The following is a 19,279-nucleotide window of genomic DNA, read 5'->3' on the forward strand; positions in this document are numbered from 1 at the left end:
TGATTTTTGCCAAGCATAGAATGAAAGATCTGGAACAGATCTGCTTCCTTGAGGTGGCAGTGAGGGAATGTATAAGAAACAAGAGAATTATAATGTATTTTCTTTTGAGACATCTTTCTACTTCCTGGTAATCTGCAGCTCAGAGTGAAGATGCAGCTGAACCCAATCCCTCTTTCCACTTCAGAATGTCAAAACATTTTGTTAACAGTGGAGGGTCAAGTTTCACAGTCAGACTTAGAAACAGCAAATTATTACTATTGCTATTTACACATCATAGAATGGAGACACAGATGAAAAAACTTGCCTACAGTCCATTAGTGGCAACACCAAGAAGAGAATCCAGGAAATCTTGTGGCCAATCATCTGCTTTGTGCATCATCCCATTTTCTTTCCCCAAAAGGCAATGCACTGTTACAGGTATACTATATTCAGTAAATAGTCTTCAAGCAATAGCATACAGTAATCTCACCAGTGTTTTTTCATATTTTCTTCAATGATCAACACATAATATTGCCTCTTTCATTTTCCAGGTTCAGTATTTCCACTCCAGAAAGATACTGTTTTTGCAAGAAAATATAGACTTAATTCCACTGACTTCAAATACAAGCTGGTCCAAGTCTTTGATAATGAAGGAAAAGCACTGCCTATATATATGTATATAGGTACAGGATTATCCCCTATTCAAGATGTCCTGTGGGATCTTAAATATCCATCTGGACAGGACATGGAGAGACCAGATGGGACTTTCAGTTTAGCATTTATCCTAGCAGAAGCATTCAGTAAGACAGCATGTCTTTGAGCGTGAGCCCCAGCCCTAGCTTAATAAAACCTAAGTTGACCTTCTAGCCAAGGAGTAAGAGTACTGTTGAGTCAGCTGTAACAGTGCAGAGGGAGATGGCAATGGCTCATAAATCTGTTTTGTATTTTAGCATGCCATTAAACTACTCATAATTAGGACAAAGCACAGGATGAAACCCCAGGCAGGCACGGATGCTGCCCTTATTACCCGTGGATTGATTCTCCTTTCACTCATGCTGGTGTTACATCAGTGACTTGCTGGTGTTTCTCAGGTTTACTTTGCTGCAGTGAGGATCTGAATCTGGTCCAGAGCTCTAATATCTGTTCTAATTTAATTCGTGTCTCTGTCTCCACATGGGAATTCTCATCTAGACATAGCCCCTTTTGGGCCCTGTGCTATTTCCAAATATAGAACTTTTTCCCATTTGTGCTGGATTTGATGGGAAGCCCACCTAGCTGTACTTCATTCACATGACTTGCACCATATTGTAAGGTTAGATTTAAGATGTTTCTCTCCTCTGACTACAGTGCATTTTAAGTACATTGCATGTTTTATTATTTTGTGCAGTTTTCTTGTACATAAATCAATATATAATGAAGCTAAGCACTTTTACACTTGCCAAAGCACTGTGCAGATATTAACTCTCCTAGACCCCTGGGAGGTGAGTAAAATAGAGAGCATTATTAGCCTCTCTATCTAGGTCTTTCCAGTGCATTCTTTGGTAGAGTAGGGACACACCAGATTTTACAAACAGAAAAAACGAGGTTGAGAGATGGAGTGCACTGTACTAGGACAAGGAAGACTATGACCCAGAGAAATCAGCTGAAATGTGCAGAGAACCTGTACCTCTGTATACCATGAAGCTACGCTCTCAACAGTACAGTTTGGATTCAAGCTAGATGCTAAACTAAGGCCATTGGATTTATGCAGACATGAGGATCACTTCCTAAATCTGAGGATAGGGATATACCTTCAGAAAGCAGATGGCTCCAAAGATCTATGGAGATGATTGCTTGTCTTTAGGGCCCATGCTGAATGATCTGGTGTGTTTGTTAGGCTAGAGATTTGCTCAAGGAAATGCCAAAGAATGAGCCAAAGGACTAGGATCATAGAGGTTCTGGCTCTCGGCTCCAAGGGCAATTTAGCACAGCATTACCATTGCAGTGGTGTTCTCTTTCACACCGATGGACAGATTCACATTTAATACACATGAATCCTTCAACTCTTGAAAGGACAAACCTGTGAAATAAACCATTTCTCTATTCCAGCAAAATGTCACAGATGACACTACAGGGCAACACCATTCCATGAGTAAACACATGGGAATGTCTAAGGAACAATCCAGCAGGGGAAGGAGTCAATGATCATAAAGGTCTTTTCCAATCTGAACGATTCTATGATTCTAAGGATGAAAAAAAAGTCATTGTGTAACCTAGGGGAGAGCATTTGTTACAAGACCCCTCTGTGCCCAAGCAGAGAATATGGGCTTGCTGGAGCCTGAAGCTCACACAACAGCAACTCGCAGTTGTTAATTCTAGGGAATCAAGCTCAAATCCTGCTGTGTTGGCCAGGATGGAGGCCAATCACAATCAGAGGCAAATCTTTTTAATATATTGCATATCATTGCAATAATCCAAGACACATCTCATAAAAGATTATGATTTGTGCAAGAGTATTTTAGTCAGTGTGAAAATTATTCCAGGGAAGAAATGGAAAAATTATCTTAGCAGCATTCAGGTTTTCCATCAGCCTTTGAATGAGAATCCCTGGGGAAGAGTCTGAGGAGGCTACAGCATCCAAGAGGATGCCAGGGAAAGCTGTAGTTCCTGCTGACTCCTCTTTACAAAGGCAAATATGGCTGAACTGACCAAGGCAGACAACACAACTACACAACACAGCACCATGGCAGAGCTTACTTTTCTATTCCAGGGGACCAAATCCATTTGTCATAAAATTGTTACACACAAATGTGTACACATACCAAAGCTTATTCATATCCCTTTATGACTTTCAACTTTTAATAGCACATACTGAACACATCTGCAAGCTTCTTATTTTGCTATCATCAAGTTTGGAAATACACCCTCTCGAAAGATAAAAGCTGAGGTAATCTGACTCCAGATCATATCAATTTAATAAAACCACTAAATATTTCCAGACATAACAAAATTATGAGAAGTGTCAATACCAATGACTATTATTAAATAACTTAGACCAAATCATGCCTCAGTTGCCAGGAAAGTACTATCTCCCTAATCAGAAATTTCCACTTATCTAGTGAAGGCAGGAAGGTCAGCCCTCTTTCACCTGCAGCAATCCATACAATTCTCAGGGTTTCTCCACTGCCATTACACATGAGAAAACTGTTCACTTTAATAGGTGAATTCTGGCTTCTTTAAACATGTTTCCAGAATGTAAAAGTTCAAAAGCTGGAAAAAGTGATTCTTAGAAAGATGCTGATTATGAAAATCTCTGAACTAGGGGAATGTCTTCTACAATGAAAGCATGCAGAAGTAGTGTATGATGAACAAACCAGTAACTTAAGATTGTTCCTTAAGGAAAATAACCCAAAGTGTATCTCCTTTAAGCTGCAAGGACTTTCACAGAAACAAAGACTAATTTCCTTTTTTCATTGGAAAGCATCACCCTGGTTCACACACTGCAGACGTACCACCAAAATAATTTGCTTTGTAAGCCATTTTGTAGAAGAAAGAAGTGCTTGACACAGGATCTGCAGTTATCGGTACAGCCTTAATTTCTGATGTCTAAACTCTTATCTTTTAAAACTTTCAATTAAAACCCTGACCACCATTAATAGTATCTAACACTTCAACAACACTTTTCACCATTTAAGTCTTAAAACGCCTTCTGAAGGTTAGAGACATTACCTCAATTTTACAAGAAGGGAAACAAGCATGGAGAGCCAATTTGCCCAGACCTACCAAGCAGACCGGGAGCAAACACAGAGCCGTGATCCATTCTCTTGTGTGTTCTAGTCCTGAGGAAATTAGCATTCCCTTTAATTGCATTTTTATTTCCTTTTAGAGAGCACATAGGAATATCTGGAAATTTAGTAGTAATTTTTAAAAGTGCTTTGGGGAAAAGGGAAGATTTTAGTCACTCATTATGTGACTAAATTAATGCACACAGAAAAAAACACTCTTATGAATATAAAACATGGCATACACTCCACTTTCTAGGCTATTTAATATTTGCTCTGAAACTCTGAATCAAATCAAATCCTTCAACTCTGTATTGTTTGTAATTTATTTCAACTCCAATTGATGAGACAACAGAGAGGTTCCCTTCAGTTTACAAGAGGCTGTGCTCTGCTCATGTCAGCTTCAACAGCTCTTGATGGGGTCTTTTGTAGCCCTCTGCCACACCCAGCTCCTGATACTTTCTGTATTGCTACCTATTGGTCCCAGCTCTGAAAGGAAGCTTGAATGGGTTCTGCTGCATGTTTGAAGACATATTTAGCAGAACAATCATTACAGAGCTTTTCCTTACCACCTGAATTCTGTCACAGCCTTCATTCAGTAACCTAACAACATACATTGTTTGGTTAGAGAGTCACTTTCCATACATCCATATAGTCAGGCATTACTATACAGAGAGAGCTACAAATCAAGTTCACAAACATTTCCAGGCTTAGAACAAACCCCTCTAGAAATTGAAGCCGTTTTGGGCACCTTGACAAAACAAGAGTGAAGCAGGAGAAAACTCATAATGCAAATTAAAATTGGTACCTTCTAATTGACCCTTCCATGGTCCTTTGAGGCAGAGATGGGACACACACACTCCCTTAAACCTTCCCAGCTCAAGGACTGGCTCATTCCGGACATGGGAAACAGCCAATCCATGTATTATTCTCTGGGATAGCAGTAGATATTTAATACTGCATACCAGGAGAAAACAGAAATATGTTTTACCAGGTAAAGCCAGTGGGAGAGCTGAGTAGGTAGATTAAGGTGTAACTATACTCGGTGGAATTTAGCTCCAACATTAGCTGAAATACACCTAAGAGCCATGTTAAAACCTTAAACAGTTGAGGATACCTCAGTTTTCTGGCTCACCTAAAAGACAGCACATTGTCTGTATGTGCAGTCTGACTGGGTTAGAGTGCCTCGAGGGAGAGCTTTAAGTGTGCATTATATGCATTAACACATACCTACCAACATTTGAAACCAGAGAATCAGTAGAATCTACTTAACATCAATTTACATAAATATACATAAATTTTCATAAAATTAAATGAACACATGGTCATTTCCCCCCCGACGGACACCCACTTACACTTACCCAGCACACCCCTTCCTGCCTGAGTGCCTTCCCCTGTGCCCCTCACCTTCCCGCCTACCCCGTGCCCCTCAGCTTCCCGCCTTCCCCGCGCCCCTTACCTTCCTGCCTACCCCGTGCCCCTCAGCTTCCCGCCTTCCCCGCGCCCCTCAGCTTCCCGCCTACCCCGTGCCCCTCAGCTTCCCGCCTTCCCCGCGCCCCTCAGCTTCCCGCCTACCTTGTGCCCCTCACCTTCCCGCCTTCCCCGCGCCCCTCAGCTTCCCGCCTTCCCCGCGCCCCTCAGCTTCCCGCCTTTCCCGCGCCCCTCAGCTTCCCACCTTCCCCGTGCCCCCAGCACCCTCCTGCCTCACCTGGGACATGACATCTCACAGCAAACACACCTGGAGGCTCCTATTCCCAAGCTGAGGAGCAGCACCTGGCCTCTCTCCATGTCAGGGCCCAGCTACTGGGTGAGTTTCTTCTCCTGTCTTGGTAGGGGCAGCTCACCACAGAGCCCCGGCACCATGAGAGGAATGGTGCCTCAGAGACGGGCAGTATCTGTGAGGGGAGCATCACTGTGAGGGGAACAGCCCGTCAGGGTTGGGCAGAGAGCCTTGTGCACTGTGAGGGGAACGAAGCCCCAGAAACAGAGGGTAGAATCTACAACAGTGAGGAGGACAGCCCCTGAGAGAGAAGGTTCCAGAACAACAAGGGGATAGCTGCTCAGAGAGAGGGAAAAGTTTCCCAAATGCTGAGGCAAGCAGCCACCTGAACAATAGGAAGATCTGAGGGGCACAGCCTCTTTAAGGGATCAGTCCTGAGGCCATGTGGGAACAACCCTTTAAAAGCAGGAAAGCCGTAAGGAAGGGCCATTGCGGGAGAGCAGTTGTCCAGGAACTGCTTGAAGGGTGGAAGATATGGCAGCACTGAGGGGAGATGCTCAGGCTTGTCTGGAGTTTACAGTAATGGTGGAAGGGAGAAGAGCAGGCAGCAGAACCAGCAGTGAGCTTTGGAGGGGCAGAGCTGTGTTGCTGTATGCATTTGGTGAGTACAGAGGAGACGGGGCCCCTGACTGAGAAGCCTCTCTCGGGGCCTTTGGAAGGAGGAGGGATTAGGAGCAGTAGTCTTCCTAAGGGAAGGAATGAAGCCAGTCCACCCTTATGAGGGTTAGCTGTGTCTCTCTTGGAAACAGGAGAATAATCATAGTAGATTACCTGGAGGGTGAGGTTGCGTATCAGGCGTAAACAAGGCAGCTGTTCTGCAACCCATGCCCTGTCTGGGGGTGTTCCTGTAGCTCAAATGCCAAGCCCATGCCCTGTTTTGAACTGTTGAAGGGGTTGAGTCTAGCTCCTGCTTTGTGGTGCAGGGGGGAGGTCACAAGAGGCCTCATGAACCTTGGGGTTATGGTAAATGCCTGTTTGTGAGCAGTGTTTCTGTTCGAATTGCAGGGCAGTGAGAAATCCCAGTGTTCTGCTCCTGAGAAGGCTCTTCTGGAAGTCAGCAGATGGGAAATGCGATGACCATGAGGAAAGCAAATGAGGTAGGCTGTGGTCAGCAGAAAGCTGATCATTCTGAGCAAAATCATCTTTAGGGTTACAATGGTATCTCCAGGGCTGCTGTACTGAGACAGTGAAGCAGTTCTGGGTTTGTTCCAGTGTGATTAAGATCAAAGTCTTGTGAAAACATTGGTTTTCTGGTTAAGGCATTGGACAGTGGCTGTGGCTACAACCCCTTCTCCCTGATTAGCACTCTAGATAAACTGAAGCAAGGCTGGCAGTTTCTCTGTGTCTCACTTGCACATCTGCCAGTTAAATCAGGGATGTCTCTTCCTTGTAAATGTACAGCATCAAGTGTGGTGATGATCTGCTGTTCTGAGTGGGTTTCCAAGGGGGGCTAAATTCTTTTGAGGAGAATAGGTCACTTGATCAATCAATGCTTTATAAATGATGTCATTTAACTGCAAATCTTTATTGTAAGAGATGAGGGGATAAAATGAAAGAAATTTATGGAATCGAAAGATTCCCAAACCCTTGTACTAGGAAGCAGTAGATATTTAAAGGGCAATGTTGAGTAATATTAAAAATAGTTTTAGTGCTTGTTGCTTGTAGAAGTCTCTCACGACCCTGCAAATGATTTTTCTCTATACTGATTTTGTCCTTTTCCCATTCACTGAGCAATGATTATTTCCCATGCTTTTAAATGAAGCTGAAATTAGCTTGGTTATTTTTGTTTAACAACAACAACCTCAATGCATGTTGTGCTTTTTATCCTGCAAAAAGAGCTTTGTTTGTTCCCTGGCATTGGAGATGATGTCAGCAAAGCTCCCGGAAGAGCAACTGCTGTTAGCTAATTGCTGGCTGCTTCAAACCAGCAAAAGCAGGAATGAAACCAAGGTACATTTGTAGGCCCTACAGAATGCAATCAGTGCTTACGGTCAGTGGTGTAACTTTCTTCATCACGATATAGTAGTATGAGGTAGGCATGAAACAGTTAATATGTAACTCCAATGTGTTAGGATAGTTATCAGAATTTAAGTCAATTTTCTGTTCAGTATCAATAGAAGTAACACGCAGACAATTCCTGCTTTTTGTATTTAGGGGTACAACTACTGTATAAAATACAGGAGACTGAAATACCTGAAAGGATAGGCCCATTTACACAATCTGGAAGGAGTTTGCACACGGGTTTGATGTATGTTTTTTGTCACCACACATAAGAGCGAGGAACTGTATTTTTGTTTGTTTTGTTGGGAGCATCGTTCATCCAGCTAGGATATTATCAATCTAACACATGCATCCTGTTCCTACTAAAATCAGTGAGACTGACTGAGAAATGAGGGCAGAAGATGAATATTGTGGAGATAGAAGAAAATGTCTTCCTTAATTCCTGCTGGCAGCAGTTCATTGTATCATGCAGAGTGCTAAGGTCTAATTGCATAGAGATGGCCAGCTCTCATACAGGAGTTTATCTCTTTTGGCAGACTAGTGACTGGAAGAATGGTGACTCCTCTACCCTGCAGTCCCATGAGCCAAAGGGTTAATTTTTATTCCTGCTGTGGTTTCTCAGATTCTCTCCTTTGATGGAATCCGCATTCAGATTCTCCAGCAGTGAAGAAGAGGGCAGGTTTTTCCCTTGCAGGCTTTCATTATGTTGCAGTTTTCATGATTTTCCAGGGCTGCTGGGTTCATGAAAATTAATGCAATTCTGCCAGACTGTTTCCTTCGCCTCTGATGTGCCCTGATGCATTATGAAACCATTCAAGGGACTGAAATTTCCCTTCCACTGAATTCAAACCAACAGGGTTTGATTCGTGCTGTTTCCTGAGACTTCTTTATGACTCTGGTATTGTTTTAAGCAGCCGAATGGAATAAATGGGAGTCTTGTATGCTTGGGACCCTTCCTTCCAAAGCTGCTTCCTATTTGATGGCACCAGCTCACTTTGCTGAGAAGTGCTACATGTACTCAACAGGGAGATTTTGCAGACATGTCTATTCTGTAGAATTTCAGAAGCCTTTATTGTCCTTTCTCTTCTGAGCAAGGAGAGGGAAACAGACAATGGACAGGGAATATTTAGCAGATTGGAGATTTCAAAGGCGACCAGAAATTGATGTAACTGATGCAGTAACTGAACACTTTCTTCTCTGATGTATGCTTTTAAGTTCTCCAGTGATGTCATCTTAGCTGATGGTAAGCTCAGTTTTAGCTGGGAGAATTTCCACTGCAGGCTTGGGTTTACTCTAGTGCTTTATTGATTGCTATAAAGTAGTTCTGTATTTCAGAGAAAATCTTCTGTCTGGTGCTCATAGCTTGGATTTCTTGACTGTCATTCCAGTGTCTTGTGGCAAGAAAAGTAAACCTTGGAAAAAAGTTGGGTTGTTTTTTGGTTTGGTTTTTTTTTTTTTTTTTAATGTAAAGGAATGTGAAAAATCAGGGCTTGATCAAGTAAACCCATGTAAGATGTTCATCCTGAATGTAAGGGTGATTGGGAACTGGGAGTAATGTTCAAAATGAGCCAATATCCAAATGTGCCATGATGGCACATCCTGAAAGGCCAGAGGAGCATGATGACAAGCTTTTATTTTCATATTTTCAGTGCATATTGTGAATATCTAAGTTCCATCTGGAATTTTTTCTCTGACAGTGGTGTATAGGTGTAACAAAGCCATCTTCAGCCAGATGGCAGTCAAAATGGGGTCATAATGCAGGCATTTCACAGGAGCTGCAGTCTTTAATAGAAGCGCTGCATAGGGTAAAGACACACTGTGCTTGCGTGTGCATTGCTTTTGCTCTGTATGCTGTCTACATTTGAACTAACTGAAGAATGCCAACGTGTGCCACAGTGACATTCCTCACTTCACTGTAGATATACTTGTGAAAGGAACCATCTCAGGAGTGCCCCATTCTATCATTTGCATGACAATATCAGGTGGAAAAAGGCTTCCAAGGAGTTCTTCCTGCCTTAGTCCTCTGCATTACTAGATTTCTATCTAGTGGTTCAGTAACCTGAAAAAAATGGCTAAGGGGAAACTTCCTTCACTTCCCCTCTCCGAACCAATTTGCTGAAAAGGCAGGAAAAAATCCAGCATCTCCTCATCCACTTCAGTATTTATCTATTTGTTAATAAGGGACCTCTTCCAGCTCCCTGTTAATGTCTTAGTTGTTTCCTTGACAGTCCCAGAACACTCTTGTGAATTTTCAGGTATGTAAATGTGCCATTTCCTGTCTCTTCAGGTATTACCAGGTAGGAGTCAGGCAGGCACCACCTATTCCAATGATAATATGCCTATTCAGTACTGTGATCTCCTTCTCATTCTGCTGGGGCACCTCATACTGTTTAGCTGTGTGTGAATAGCAGGATTCTTATGACATGCTGACATCTACTTACACCTTGCTGCTGAAAACCCTGATTCTACAGAGAAAATTGCTGTAATTTCAGATATAAATGCATGAAAATTCTTGGTGTCAGTATTCTACTGTCTTTATTATGGTGCCTGGTGTTTTTTCTGGAGGACTGGGGCAAAACTGTGTAAGTAGGAAGTTGGATGGGTTATTTAGTGGTTGGGTAAGTGCCCATTGGGTAAACTGTAGATAAAGCATCTAGAACATTAGTGGAATGCACATATAAAAGGATCTCAGTCCAGCTGGCAGGAAGTGAATGGCTGGAAAAGACTGCAGTTGTAATGGATAGCTTCAGCTTTTTCTGTCATGGGACATGGGGCTGTCACAGTAGGCTGCTGTAACAGTGAGCTATGCCTGCATCAGCTGCTCTGATTAATGTACAGGAGGATGTTGCTTATGGTAGGGCATCAGTGTGCTGTTAGACTGCAGGCTAAGCACAAGAATGCTGCAGTTGCCTGTGGTCCTCACCCAGCAATATAACACTGGCATCCTCGTATGCTAGCACAACATCTTGATGGCAAAGTCTGAATTTGAATGAAAAAACCCATTCCTTGCATTCCAGCATTCCTTCCTTCCTCTTCGTTGTTATTCCTGCACTTTCATTTCTTCACAATTCTGTTTCGTATCTATGTTCTTTGTGGCTTGAAAGGATCAATAGGGAACCATCAAAGAAATGGTGTAAAGACTCAATCATTTCCAAAGTTGTTTTTTTTCTTTTCTGTCATTGTTAATTGGATTGCTCATAGCCAGTGGGCTTTTGATCTACTCAGCTGCCCCCACGGCAGGGGAGTGGAGAGGAAAGGAGAGGGTGTTTTAAATTCTATAAATCATGCAGAGATGCAGAATGGTTTATAATGATCAATGAAACAAACAATTATTCTGTCACTACCCAATACACTGTCATGATGGCTTCAAGCACTGGCAAGAAAAACATACTTAATATGCATAAAAAGGGAAAAATCAGAAGCCTCACTGGAGATGATAAAATCCACAGCCCAGTACAATGAGGCTCCCTGATTAGAGCATGTCTGAATTGGCAGGTAGAACTTGCCTGTGATTATTTAATACTGGTTTTACTTATGTTCTAGCAACACCTTTAGGTTTGTGGCTGAGATCAGGGCTCTCAGTACACTCAACACCATACAGACTGAGAGTCAGTCCCTGCTCTGGAGTGTTTGACTTCAACAGAAGCAGCAACAGACAGTATTCTTTGAGGGACTTGAAGGGATTCTTTACTATGGGAAGCACTGGTGACTGAGGGCTACTGTGAGGGCTACTGTTAGCTTCTGTTTCCACTGAATGCACAAGCTCAGGCTGAGATTTTCATCTCGGCTTGGAAACATGGATACCTGTTGGACCTGAAGTATCTTTCCCAAATTTCATTAAATTTCATGGCAAAACTTTTAATAGCTTCAAAACCTGCATGTTTAAGTCATTATTTTGTAGACACTGCTTGAACCAACACACCCAAAACAGAAATGAAAGAGCTCTTTTAATACAAGCATCACTGGAAACAAGGGGATTGTCAAGTGATCATGCTGCCCTAAGGCAGGCTCTCCCCAGCCCCTGCAGTGCCTGTGCATTCATTAGAGAAGGTGTGGACCTGTGCTGCTGTATAGCCTCTTCCTCTGTCCTTACCTTGTGCTTCTGTGAAGGCTTGCCCCACCTGATGCTGACTAAATAGAAGATTCCCAGTAGGATTAAGTGCTTTGCTGAGAACTTTAATGGAATATAAAGCAGAGTTATAACCAGTAGCCACAGCACTAGTCTGTTTGTCAGCAATTAGGAAGCAGCTATACCAGTGACTATATTGTCCCATCTTACAGCACCACAGTGGATTCCATCTTAACAAAACCATGGCCAATGGCCCTGGATCCAACTAGATAACATACACCTGCCATGTGGGTATATAAGTCAGATGCATCCTTTTAGTGAAAGTTCACCTTCACTGGACATTACATGGTAAAATAGATGCTTTTGAACCAACAAACAGCCTGCATCCATCTTGAATGCTCCCCTGGTTTCTGCAGAAGTCTGCCAGCCCAGCAGTGAGTCTGAGAGACCAGCAGGGAAAAAGTTAATGCAATTGAATGCAGAGAAGAAAAAGCATTGAACTTTTCAGTGTATTTTTCTGTTTCTTTTTTTTTTTTAAATGCAAGTGCTTTAAACGATATATTTATAACAGCTGGAGGAGTTTTACAGTGCTGTAAAATGCAGAGTTTTACAGACTTATAACCTGTTGTGTAAGGGGTGTGGGGGGATGTTGCTATGGAACAAAAATAATGATGTCACATTATTAGTACTTTTGCCTTCAATGTACCTGGCTGCTGGAAAATTACAGTGTTTGCCATAGACATTACAAAGACAAACACCCAAAATTTGGAACAAGAGCTGCATGGTAACTTGTTAAAAAATTAAACCCACCCACAGGAGCCATTTCACTTTGTTCTTGAATATCTTATAGTAGAGGAATAGAAATGGCTTGATGCTCACGATCAGCACTCTGTTCACACAGGATGTTTCAAGCTTCACTTTCTCTTCATGCAGCCTGCCTCTAGGAAATACATGGGCCTAACCTTGAATCCACTGTGCGGAAGTGGCTCCTTGGTTCTAAATGGTCCTTGACAAAGACATTGCACTTGAGCTCTGCTACCTCTTCCTGTCAGAGGAGAGGGATCTGGAAAAGAGTCGCTTGGAGACAGAAGGGGAGTGAGAGTAGAATATTTGGGTGATGTCTGATTCCATGCTCGCATCAGGCTGGGACTAACCATGTGTGTGGGAGCTTCTCTATAGTCATTGTTAGCTTTATGTTGACATTTCCTGCACATTCTGGTCGGACTTCAGGGCTCATGCTCTACATATGTGTAATTATGTCTCTCTCATTAGGAGCAAGAGAGAGCTAGGATGCTCCAGACATTTGAAATTGCTAAATAATATCATTGCTTCCAGATTTGAGCTGACTTTCACAGAGCTGGCTTCAGCATTGTTGCACTGCCCTCTCAAGCACATTTGTGTCAAGGGGATCTCATTTAGCAAGGCACAGCTCTATGCAAATAACACTGGGACAATCTACTGCTGAAGTGAGTCTGCTTCCTTAATACAATGCTGTGCTTCAACTGCGGTGCCTGTGCCACTGTCTGGTGTAGAGTGTATTGGCTGTGCTCAGTGCATGTGGCTACTGTGGACCTAGGCTAGACTGTTTACAAACAGTAGAGACATTCTGCATCTGTAACACAGTTTTTCTCCAATTCAGAGAAACATTTGAGAGTTGTCAACAGTAAGTGGAAGCCTCAGCCCCTGAGAGCTTACACTTTAAATAGAAAGCAAGGGCAAAGGAATGATTATTCATCCTCAATTTGCAGATGAGTAGCTGGTGCATACTGAAACTGTCTCATCTAAGATTATGCAGGAAATCTGTGAATGAGCTGAGAACCAAACTCAGACCTCCATTGTTCCAAACTAGTATTGTCTCTGCTATTTGCTGCTTGCAGCTTGTTATTTTGCTTTCTTGATATAGCTGCCCAGTTCTAGGTTCAAAGCTGTCAGTGACTGAGATCCTTCCTACATTTTAAGATGTATTTTAGGAAGAGCAATGTGCAAGAGAGAAGGCTAACAAGAAGCATTTTTTGGCCATAAAGGCAATGAAGACACCACCTGTTCTCTTGCAGGGGGTTAACCACTGCCTGCTGAAGTCCATGGGTATCTGATTTCATCAGATGCTCAGTAAAGCCTTTATTGGGCTCTCTGAGCTGTTTAAATTAGAGTGCATCAATGTAGGTTAGAATACATGAGCACGTGCATTGTTTAACATACTTATTCTCATGATACACATCAGCATCAGCAGCCATTGACCCCCCCAGCCTGCCTTTTACTTTTTCACTTCACTAGGGGAAATGCTCATGTACAGCAGAGCAGGTAGTTATCCAGAGATGGAGGGAGGGGCAACCTGCAGGTATGGATGGTTGGATATGTTCTCTGGGTTGTTTATAACCTGGCACAACCTAAAGATAGATATTACTCACATCTCTATATGTGAATATATGGACTTTGTAGAGGAAGGAAGGCATTGGGTTTGTGCCTTGAGAATGGTCTAGCTGCTGTTACAGCCTGTCAGTTCTTCAGCCTGCATGCTCTGTAATTTAACATTTCCTTTAGCTGCTGAAGAGATGTCAGGTTTTGTGAACTGTACGTGTTGGGTGATACATGAATATGATCCATTTGACACATCACTGCATAATTTTGCCTTTTGTACAGTGTAGGTGTGACTTGTCACGTATGTTATGTGGTAATTTTCCTGTGACACTGATTGTGACAGCTTGAGAAGAGCTACTAAGAGTTGGAAACAGCTTACAGGGTAAACAAGTCTTGGCCAGAAGTATCCCCCATTAGGAGTGAGAAAGAAAAACTGAGGAGTCCTTCGAAGGAAAGGAGACATTCTGAAAAGTCTGCCCCAACCACTATATTGACACTGGACATCTGTAACATCATAAACCAGGTTAGAAGTAAGTATCTGTTAGCTTGGACACTTCAAAGCTATGAAGATAGTCCATACCAGATGTGGCAGAGGGGCAGTGCGGGTGAAGCCATGGCCTGGTGCAGCAGCAGCATGGAGCCCAAACTGCACAGCACCTGGGACATCCAGTTTCTCTGCCTGGATTTTACCCAGTAGAGGGGGATGTTGTGTACTGACCTGGAGGGGTACTTTGTTTCTAGGTGGTGTTATCGTTGCACAGGTCTGTATATTGCTGCTGTGTACTACTAAACAGATATCATACTTCACTACAAAGCAAGTTTACCCATCAATTCTTGGTGAAGTTCCTCTTGCATGCATTTGTCTGTGAAGTATTGTGGTCTAAAAGCAAAGGTCTCACTGTTATTGCGGAGGATCACTAGTGTGTAGCATGTTGACAACTCATGAAAAGGAAGTGGTCTCAGATGTCCTTCTATAAGAAGGAAGGACTGGAAACCATTTACCAACACCAAGCAAAAGATAAATCTATCCTGACTTGTGGTCCGGAGAAGTCAGCAAGAATTACATAGACCCTTGGACTTCCCGTATAAATTGAGACAAATAGGTAAGGAAAAGTTACACTTTCAAATCTAATAGCACAACCTCCTCCATGTGACTGTATTTGAGGTCACCAGCTCTGTGAGAATGCCTCCAAACAAGACCAAACCAAATACATGTTTCCCTGTCCAATTTCTTGGCTTCTCCCGCTTTTTGGTCTCAAAAGAACTCCCAAGAAAGGGAGAAGGCAGGATCAAAGAAAAATGCTCTTTGTGCATTTAGTATTGACTAAACCCCCAGGAACAGATCCTGGTTTGCTTTGCTGAGGTAAATAAAAATGAACTCACCTGTGGTAAAAGGAGTCAGACTGAATCATGCCGTTGGAGTCAAGCCCAAGTGAAGCCAGCACAGAGATGATGTTCTACCAGCAGACAATAAAAGTAGGATGATAATGCCCAGCAACGTCTGTTTGGGTGTACCTGGATTGACGTACCTGGAGAAGAGTCAAGATACCAACCTCCTTGCTTTCATTATAGCTCATTTCCTAGAAGAAAGCTGAAGAAAAGTAAGAAAAAATATGATTTCGAACAAGTGTAACAGAGATGTGGCAGCTGTAGAAACCCACTTTCTCCTGAGATTGGTGAATTACCCCATGCAATTCAATTAAGAGGCTTTGGGTTAATTCTGTTGGCAGTGGACTTGATTCAGATGCTGGTTCAGGCAGCAATCTGCTACACGGCCTTGGCCATGCCAGTAGATCTCACTGTGCCTTTGCTTGTCCAGATACAAAATGTAGATCATGCTGCCCAAGTGGGAAGAGCACGAAACAGCCCCTTTCAGGTTATTAGTGTATCTGAGGCACCAAAAGAGATGGAAGAAAAAGACAGAGTAAAACTCTTAAGTGCACAGGTCTATTGAAGTAAATGACCATGGAGGATGCAGAACTGGAGCTTTAGGGGCTAACATATTTTTGCAAGTTGTAATCCTGACAAGGGCTGCTTTTAGCCTGATAATTACTTGGACCTATCCCTGAGGCTTTGTCAAGAGACAAAATGCTCCTTTATAATGCACAGCTGGAAATACTTTATCCCTTATAGATTTCTTCTATTGCCTGATATTTCCCACACCATCATGCACTACACTGTATAGTAAATCTTCTCCATCAGACAGACAGATACAAAACACAAAGTGATTTATTATTCTGTCCCATTATGCCTGTTTTCATAGAAACTAATTATTCTGCATTGTTGTATTAGATACTTTAAGAAAGATTACATTTTCTTACTTTGGGCTGATAAAAAAATTAAATCCATCAGTTTTCCTAAACACATTAGAGTAAAGGCAGAATTTCTGCTTCTAATTATTAATCAGTCGGATTTGAGGACACAGAATATTTGACTTAAGCTCAATATATGCACGAACAATGTCCCAATATCACATTTTGTATTGAAACAATTTTTCACTGTATTAGTCTTTAGGAGAGGAACCCAAGCTGCAGCTCTTGCTCAAGGTCGTGGGAGCTTAACGCAGCCTCCTCGGTGTAACAAAGCTTAAACGTTATCTTCAACTTTACAGGCACTACAGGCATCTTCTTCCCTCCCCTCCAAGCCCCTCGTTATGCCTTAATGTTGTAGGGATGAGATAAGGGAGAGGGAAGCTATCCATCATGCCTGGAGCCTGGGTGGGAATGCTTCTGTAGAAAGAAGAGAGATGGGGGGCTTGGGGCAGAGTGAATTGGTGCTAGAAATTCTGATAGAACATTTCCTGGTGATTTTTATAGTTTTGATTCTGGAATTCAGCCCTGTTTTGGCAAATGGCATATGTATGTGCTTATACCTGAGCATCTAAATCATCACGCAGCATGTACAGGAATAAGCAAAAGTGAAGCATGGGTCTAACAATTTTCTTGAACCTGATCTGCTGGTAAGGACAAGCAGGTGGATTAGAGAATGGCTCCAATACTGTGGCCATGTCGCTGCTTCCTGATAGAGCAAAGGAGAGCTATCAGGGTGTGAGCTAGCCCCTATGAACTGATGGTGCCTGATGGGCGCATCCCACCAAGCTTCTGTGCTTGGGATCAGGAAACTCCGCAAGGCATCTCAGCTAGGAGGGCAGAGTACTTCACCCTGACAGTTGTATTTCTCCTTCATGCAATAGTAATTCATAAGATTTGTTGTTGCCTTTTGCTGTGTAAGCTGATCTTGTAGCGTACAAAGGGGGAAGATGCTTCAATTGTAGTTTTAGCCTGAACTGATGTGCAGTTTTCCTGTTTGTTTTTTTTTTTTTTTTAAAGAAAACGTTTTCCAATGAGTTGGAAGAAGGTGATTTCAAGAAAATCAGAAACAGTTTAAACATTTTCCACTCCCCATTCTGGACTGTGGTTCTGCAGGTGGACCTAAGACCCTTGACTTGCAAAAACAGGTCAGACATAGGCCCTAATCTAAACCAGAATAAGTTTTGGCTGCTCCAGTTTTGTAATGGATGATGGATAACATCCTCAGTAAAGGACTGCTGCTGAGCTTTTAAAATACCTGCCCCACCTGAAAGGCTTGTTTTGGTGTTATCCCAAGAAATGGACTTCAACGAACTCAGTAAGGAAGTAGACCAGAGAAGAGAGGATCTATTGTGGCTGCCCCATCCCTGGCAGTGTTCAAGACCAAGTTGGACAGGGCTTGGAGCAATGTCTAATGGAAGGTATCCCTGCCTGTGGCAAGGGATTGGAACTCTATGAGCTTTAAGGTCCCTTCCAACCCAAACCATTCTCTGAATCTATATTCTTGGGCTGCTTTGGAGTTTTAGCTTTAATCCAGTGCTTGGGCACTGTCAAAATCAGTCAAAAAGGCTTGTGTCTTTGCAGTAACGTTCTTCAGTGACCCGGGATGTTTGATGTTACTGAGCCCTTCTGCAGGCTTGGAACAGTACTTTGTTCAGTGCATACCTTTCCCTGAAGGTGAACTTCTCCATTCAGCCACTCTGCTGCAATTAGGAAGAATCTCATCTCCTAGGTCTCATTTTCTAATCAACTGTGCTCCAGTTGTGAATCACTTGTGTACACAATTATGGTACAGTCAGTAACAGTGCGATTTGCAGGCACCTGCATCAAACATTTAAATAAACTCATGGTAATGTCACATCAAATTTCCATTTTAGTGGCAAAAATCGTCTGCACACAAGTCATACAAGTATTTTCTGGAACTGGGTTCTCTGTCCAATGAGTGGCACTAGAGATCTTGTCTTCTTTCTGAGATACCAAGAGGTTTGTAATTCCCCATAACACTTAACGTTCAGAACCACATTTGCTTCTATAATTACAACTGCAAAAAAACCCTACAACCCCGTGTCTTTTCAGGCTCCCCCCGCAGAAGCGCCCTGTCAACATAAAACACAGGGCATCAAGATTAATGGCAGAGTAATGCACAGAGATGTCACTTCCATTTTAATTCTAATCAGCGTTTAGCATGGCAAGTGTCACTGTAATACAGCATATGGAAGCTGACACTCTGTCACTGCTGTCATCTGCAAGGGATTGTGGGTAACAGTCCCAAAACTGGGACCTTGCTCTGCTATTTTCTTCTGGTTAAATATCACACTGCAGCAAATTAACTTTTACTTTGTTGTCACATGCTCTTCTGTAGCTGCTTTAAGACTGCTGACTCTGCAGGCTTGAGAGAGAGCAGTTGCTGGTGGTTGCAGGGAGGTGCTTTCAGGCTCCTTCAGCTCTCCAGTGGCACCAAAACATGTCATGGGTAGGAAACAGAGCAGGGATAGAACTGCAAAACATTTATTGCCTCCCTATCTCCAAGTTTGTGCAAAATACTTTCTTTCTTTAGCATTTCAGTGACTTGGAAATATGCTGGGAAACAGCCTCTGGCCTTTTCTCTCCTTCACTCCATAGTGTGTGTTTCAGCCTGAACCAGGTTCCTCAAGACACCTTGTCCCAGGCTCTATAAGCTGAAGTGTCTCTGCCTCTTGCTCTGTAGAATGCTGCACAGATGTCAGGACACACATCCTATGTGCTACTCCTTTGGCCTCCTCATGTGCTGTTGTCATTGCATCTCTTGCATTTGCAGCATAAAACCTTGTGTATCTTCTGCTCTGTGGCAGGTTTGTGACTTGCAGAAGCATTGGAATACTTCAGTGAGGTCTCAGAGCAGAAGAGAGGACAAGGGGTTCTGTTGCTTTTGAGGTGTGCAGTCTAATGGGGCACCCCTATTCCAGGAGCTCTACTGAAAATCCCCCATTTTGCCTGAGGCTCAGGTGAAAGCTTTTCCCCAGCTCTGTTTTTTCTGGATGTG

At 42.8% G+C, this 19,279-nt stretch overlaps 1 protein-coding gene across 2 annotated transcripts in view; it reads left to right on the top strand.

Annotated features, from left to right (window-relative positions):
* Nucleotides 1-6,412: 6,412 nt before the first annotated feature.
* LOC133214417 (high mobility group protein HMGI-C-like) overlaps nucleotides 6,413-19,279 on the top strand; it is a 130,490-nt gene continuing 117,623 nt past the window's right edge. For both annotated transcript variants that reach the window (XM_061357309.1, XM_061357313.1), the window contains exon 1: nucleotides 6,413-6,617. The gene's annotated coding sequence lies outside the window, so the exon portion shown is untranslated. The remainder of the gene's footprint in view (nucleotides 6,618-19,279) is intronic.

Source organism: Neopsephotus bourkii, unplaced genomic scaffold (genome assembly GCF_033783945.1).
Source record: "Neopsephotus bourkii isolate Nb327-2 ecotype Australia unplaced genomic scaffold, CSIRO-AGI_Nbou_v1 NB_887, whole genome shotgun sequence".
Lineage (NCBI taxonomy): Eukaryota > Metazoa > Chordata > Aves > Psittaciformes > Psittacidae > Neopsephotus > Neopsephotus bourkii.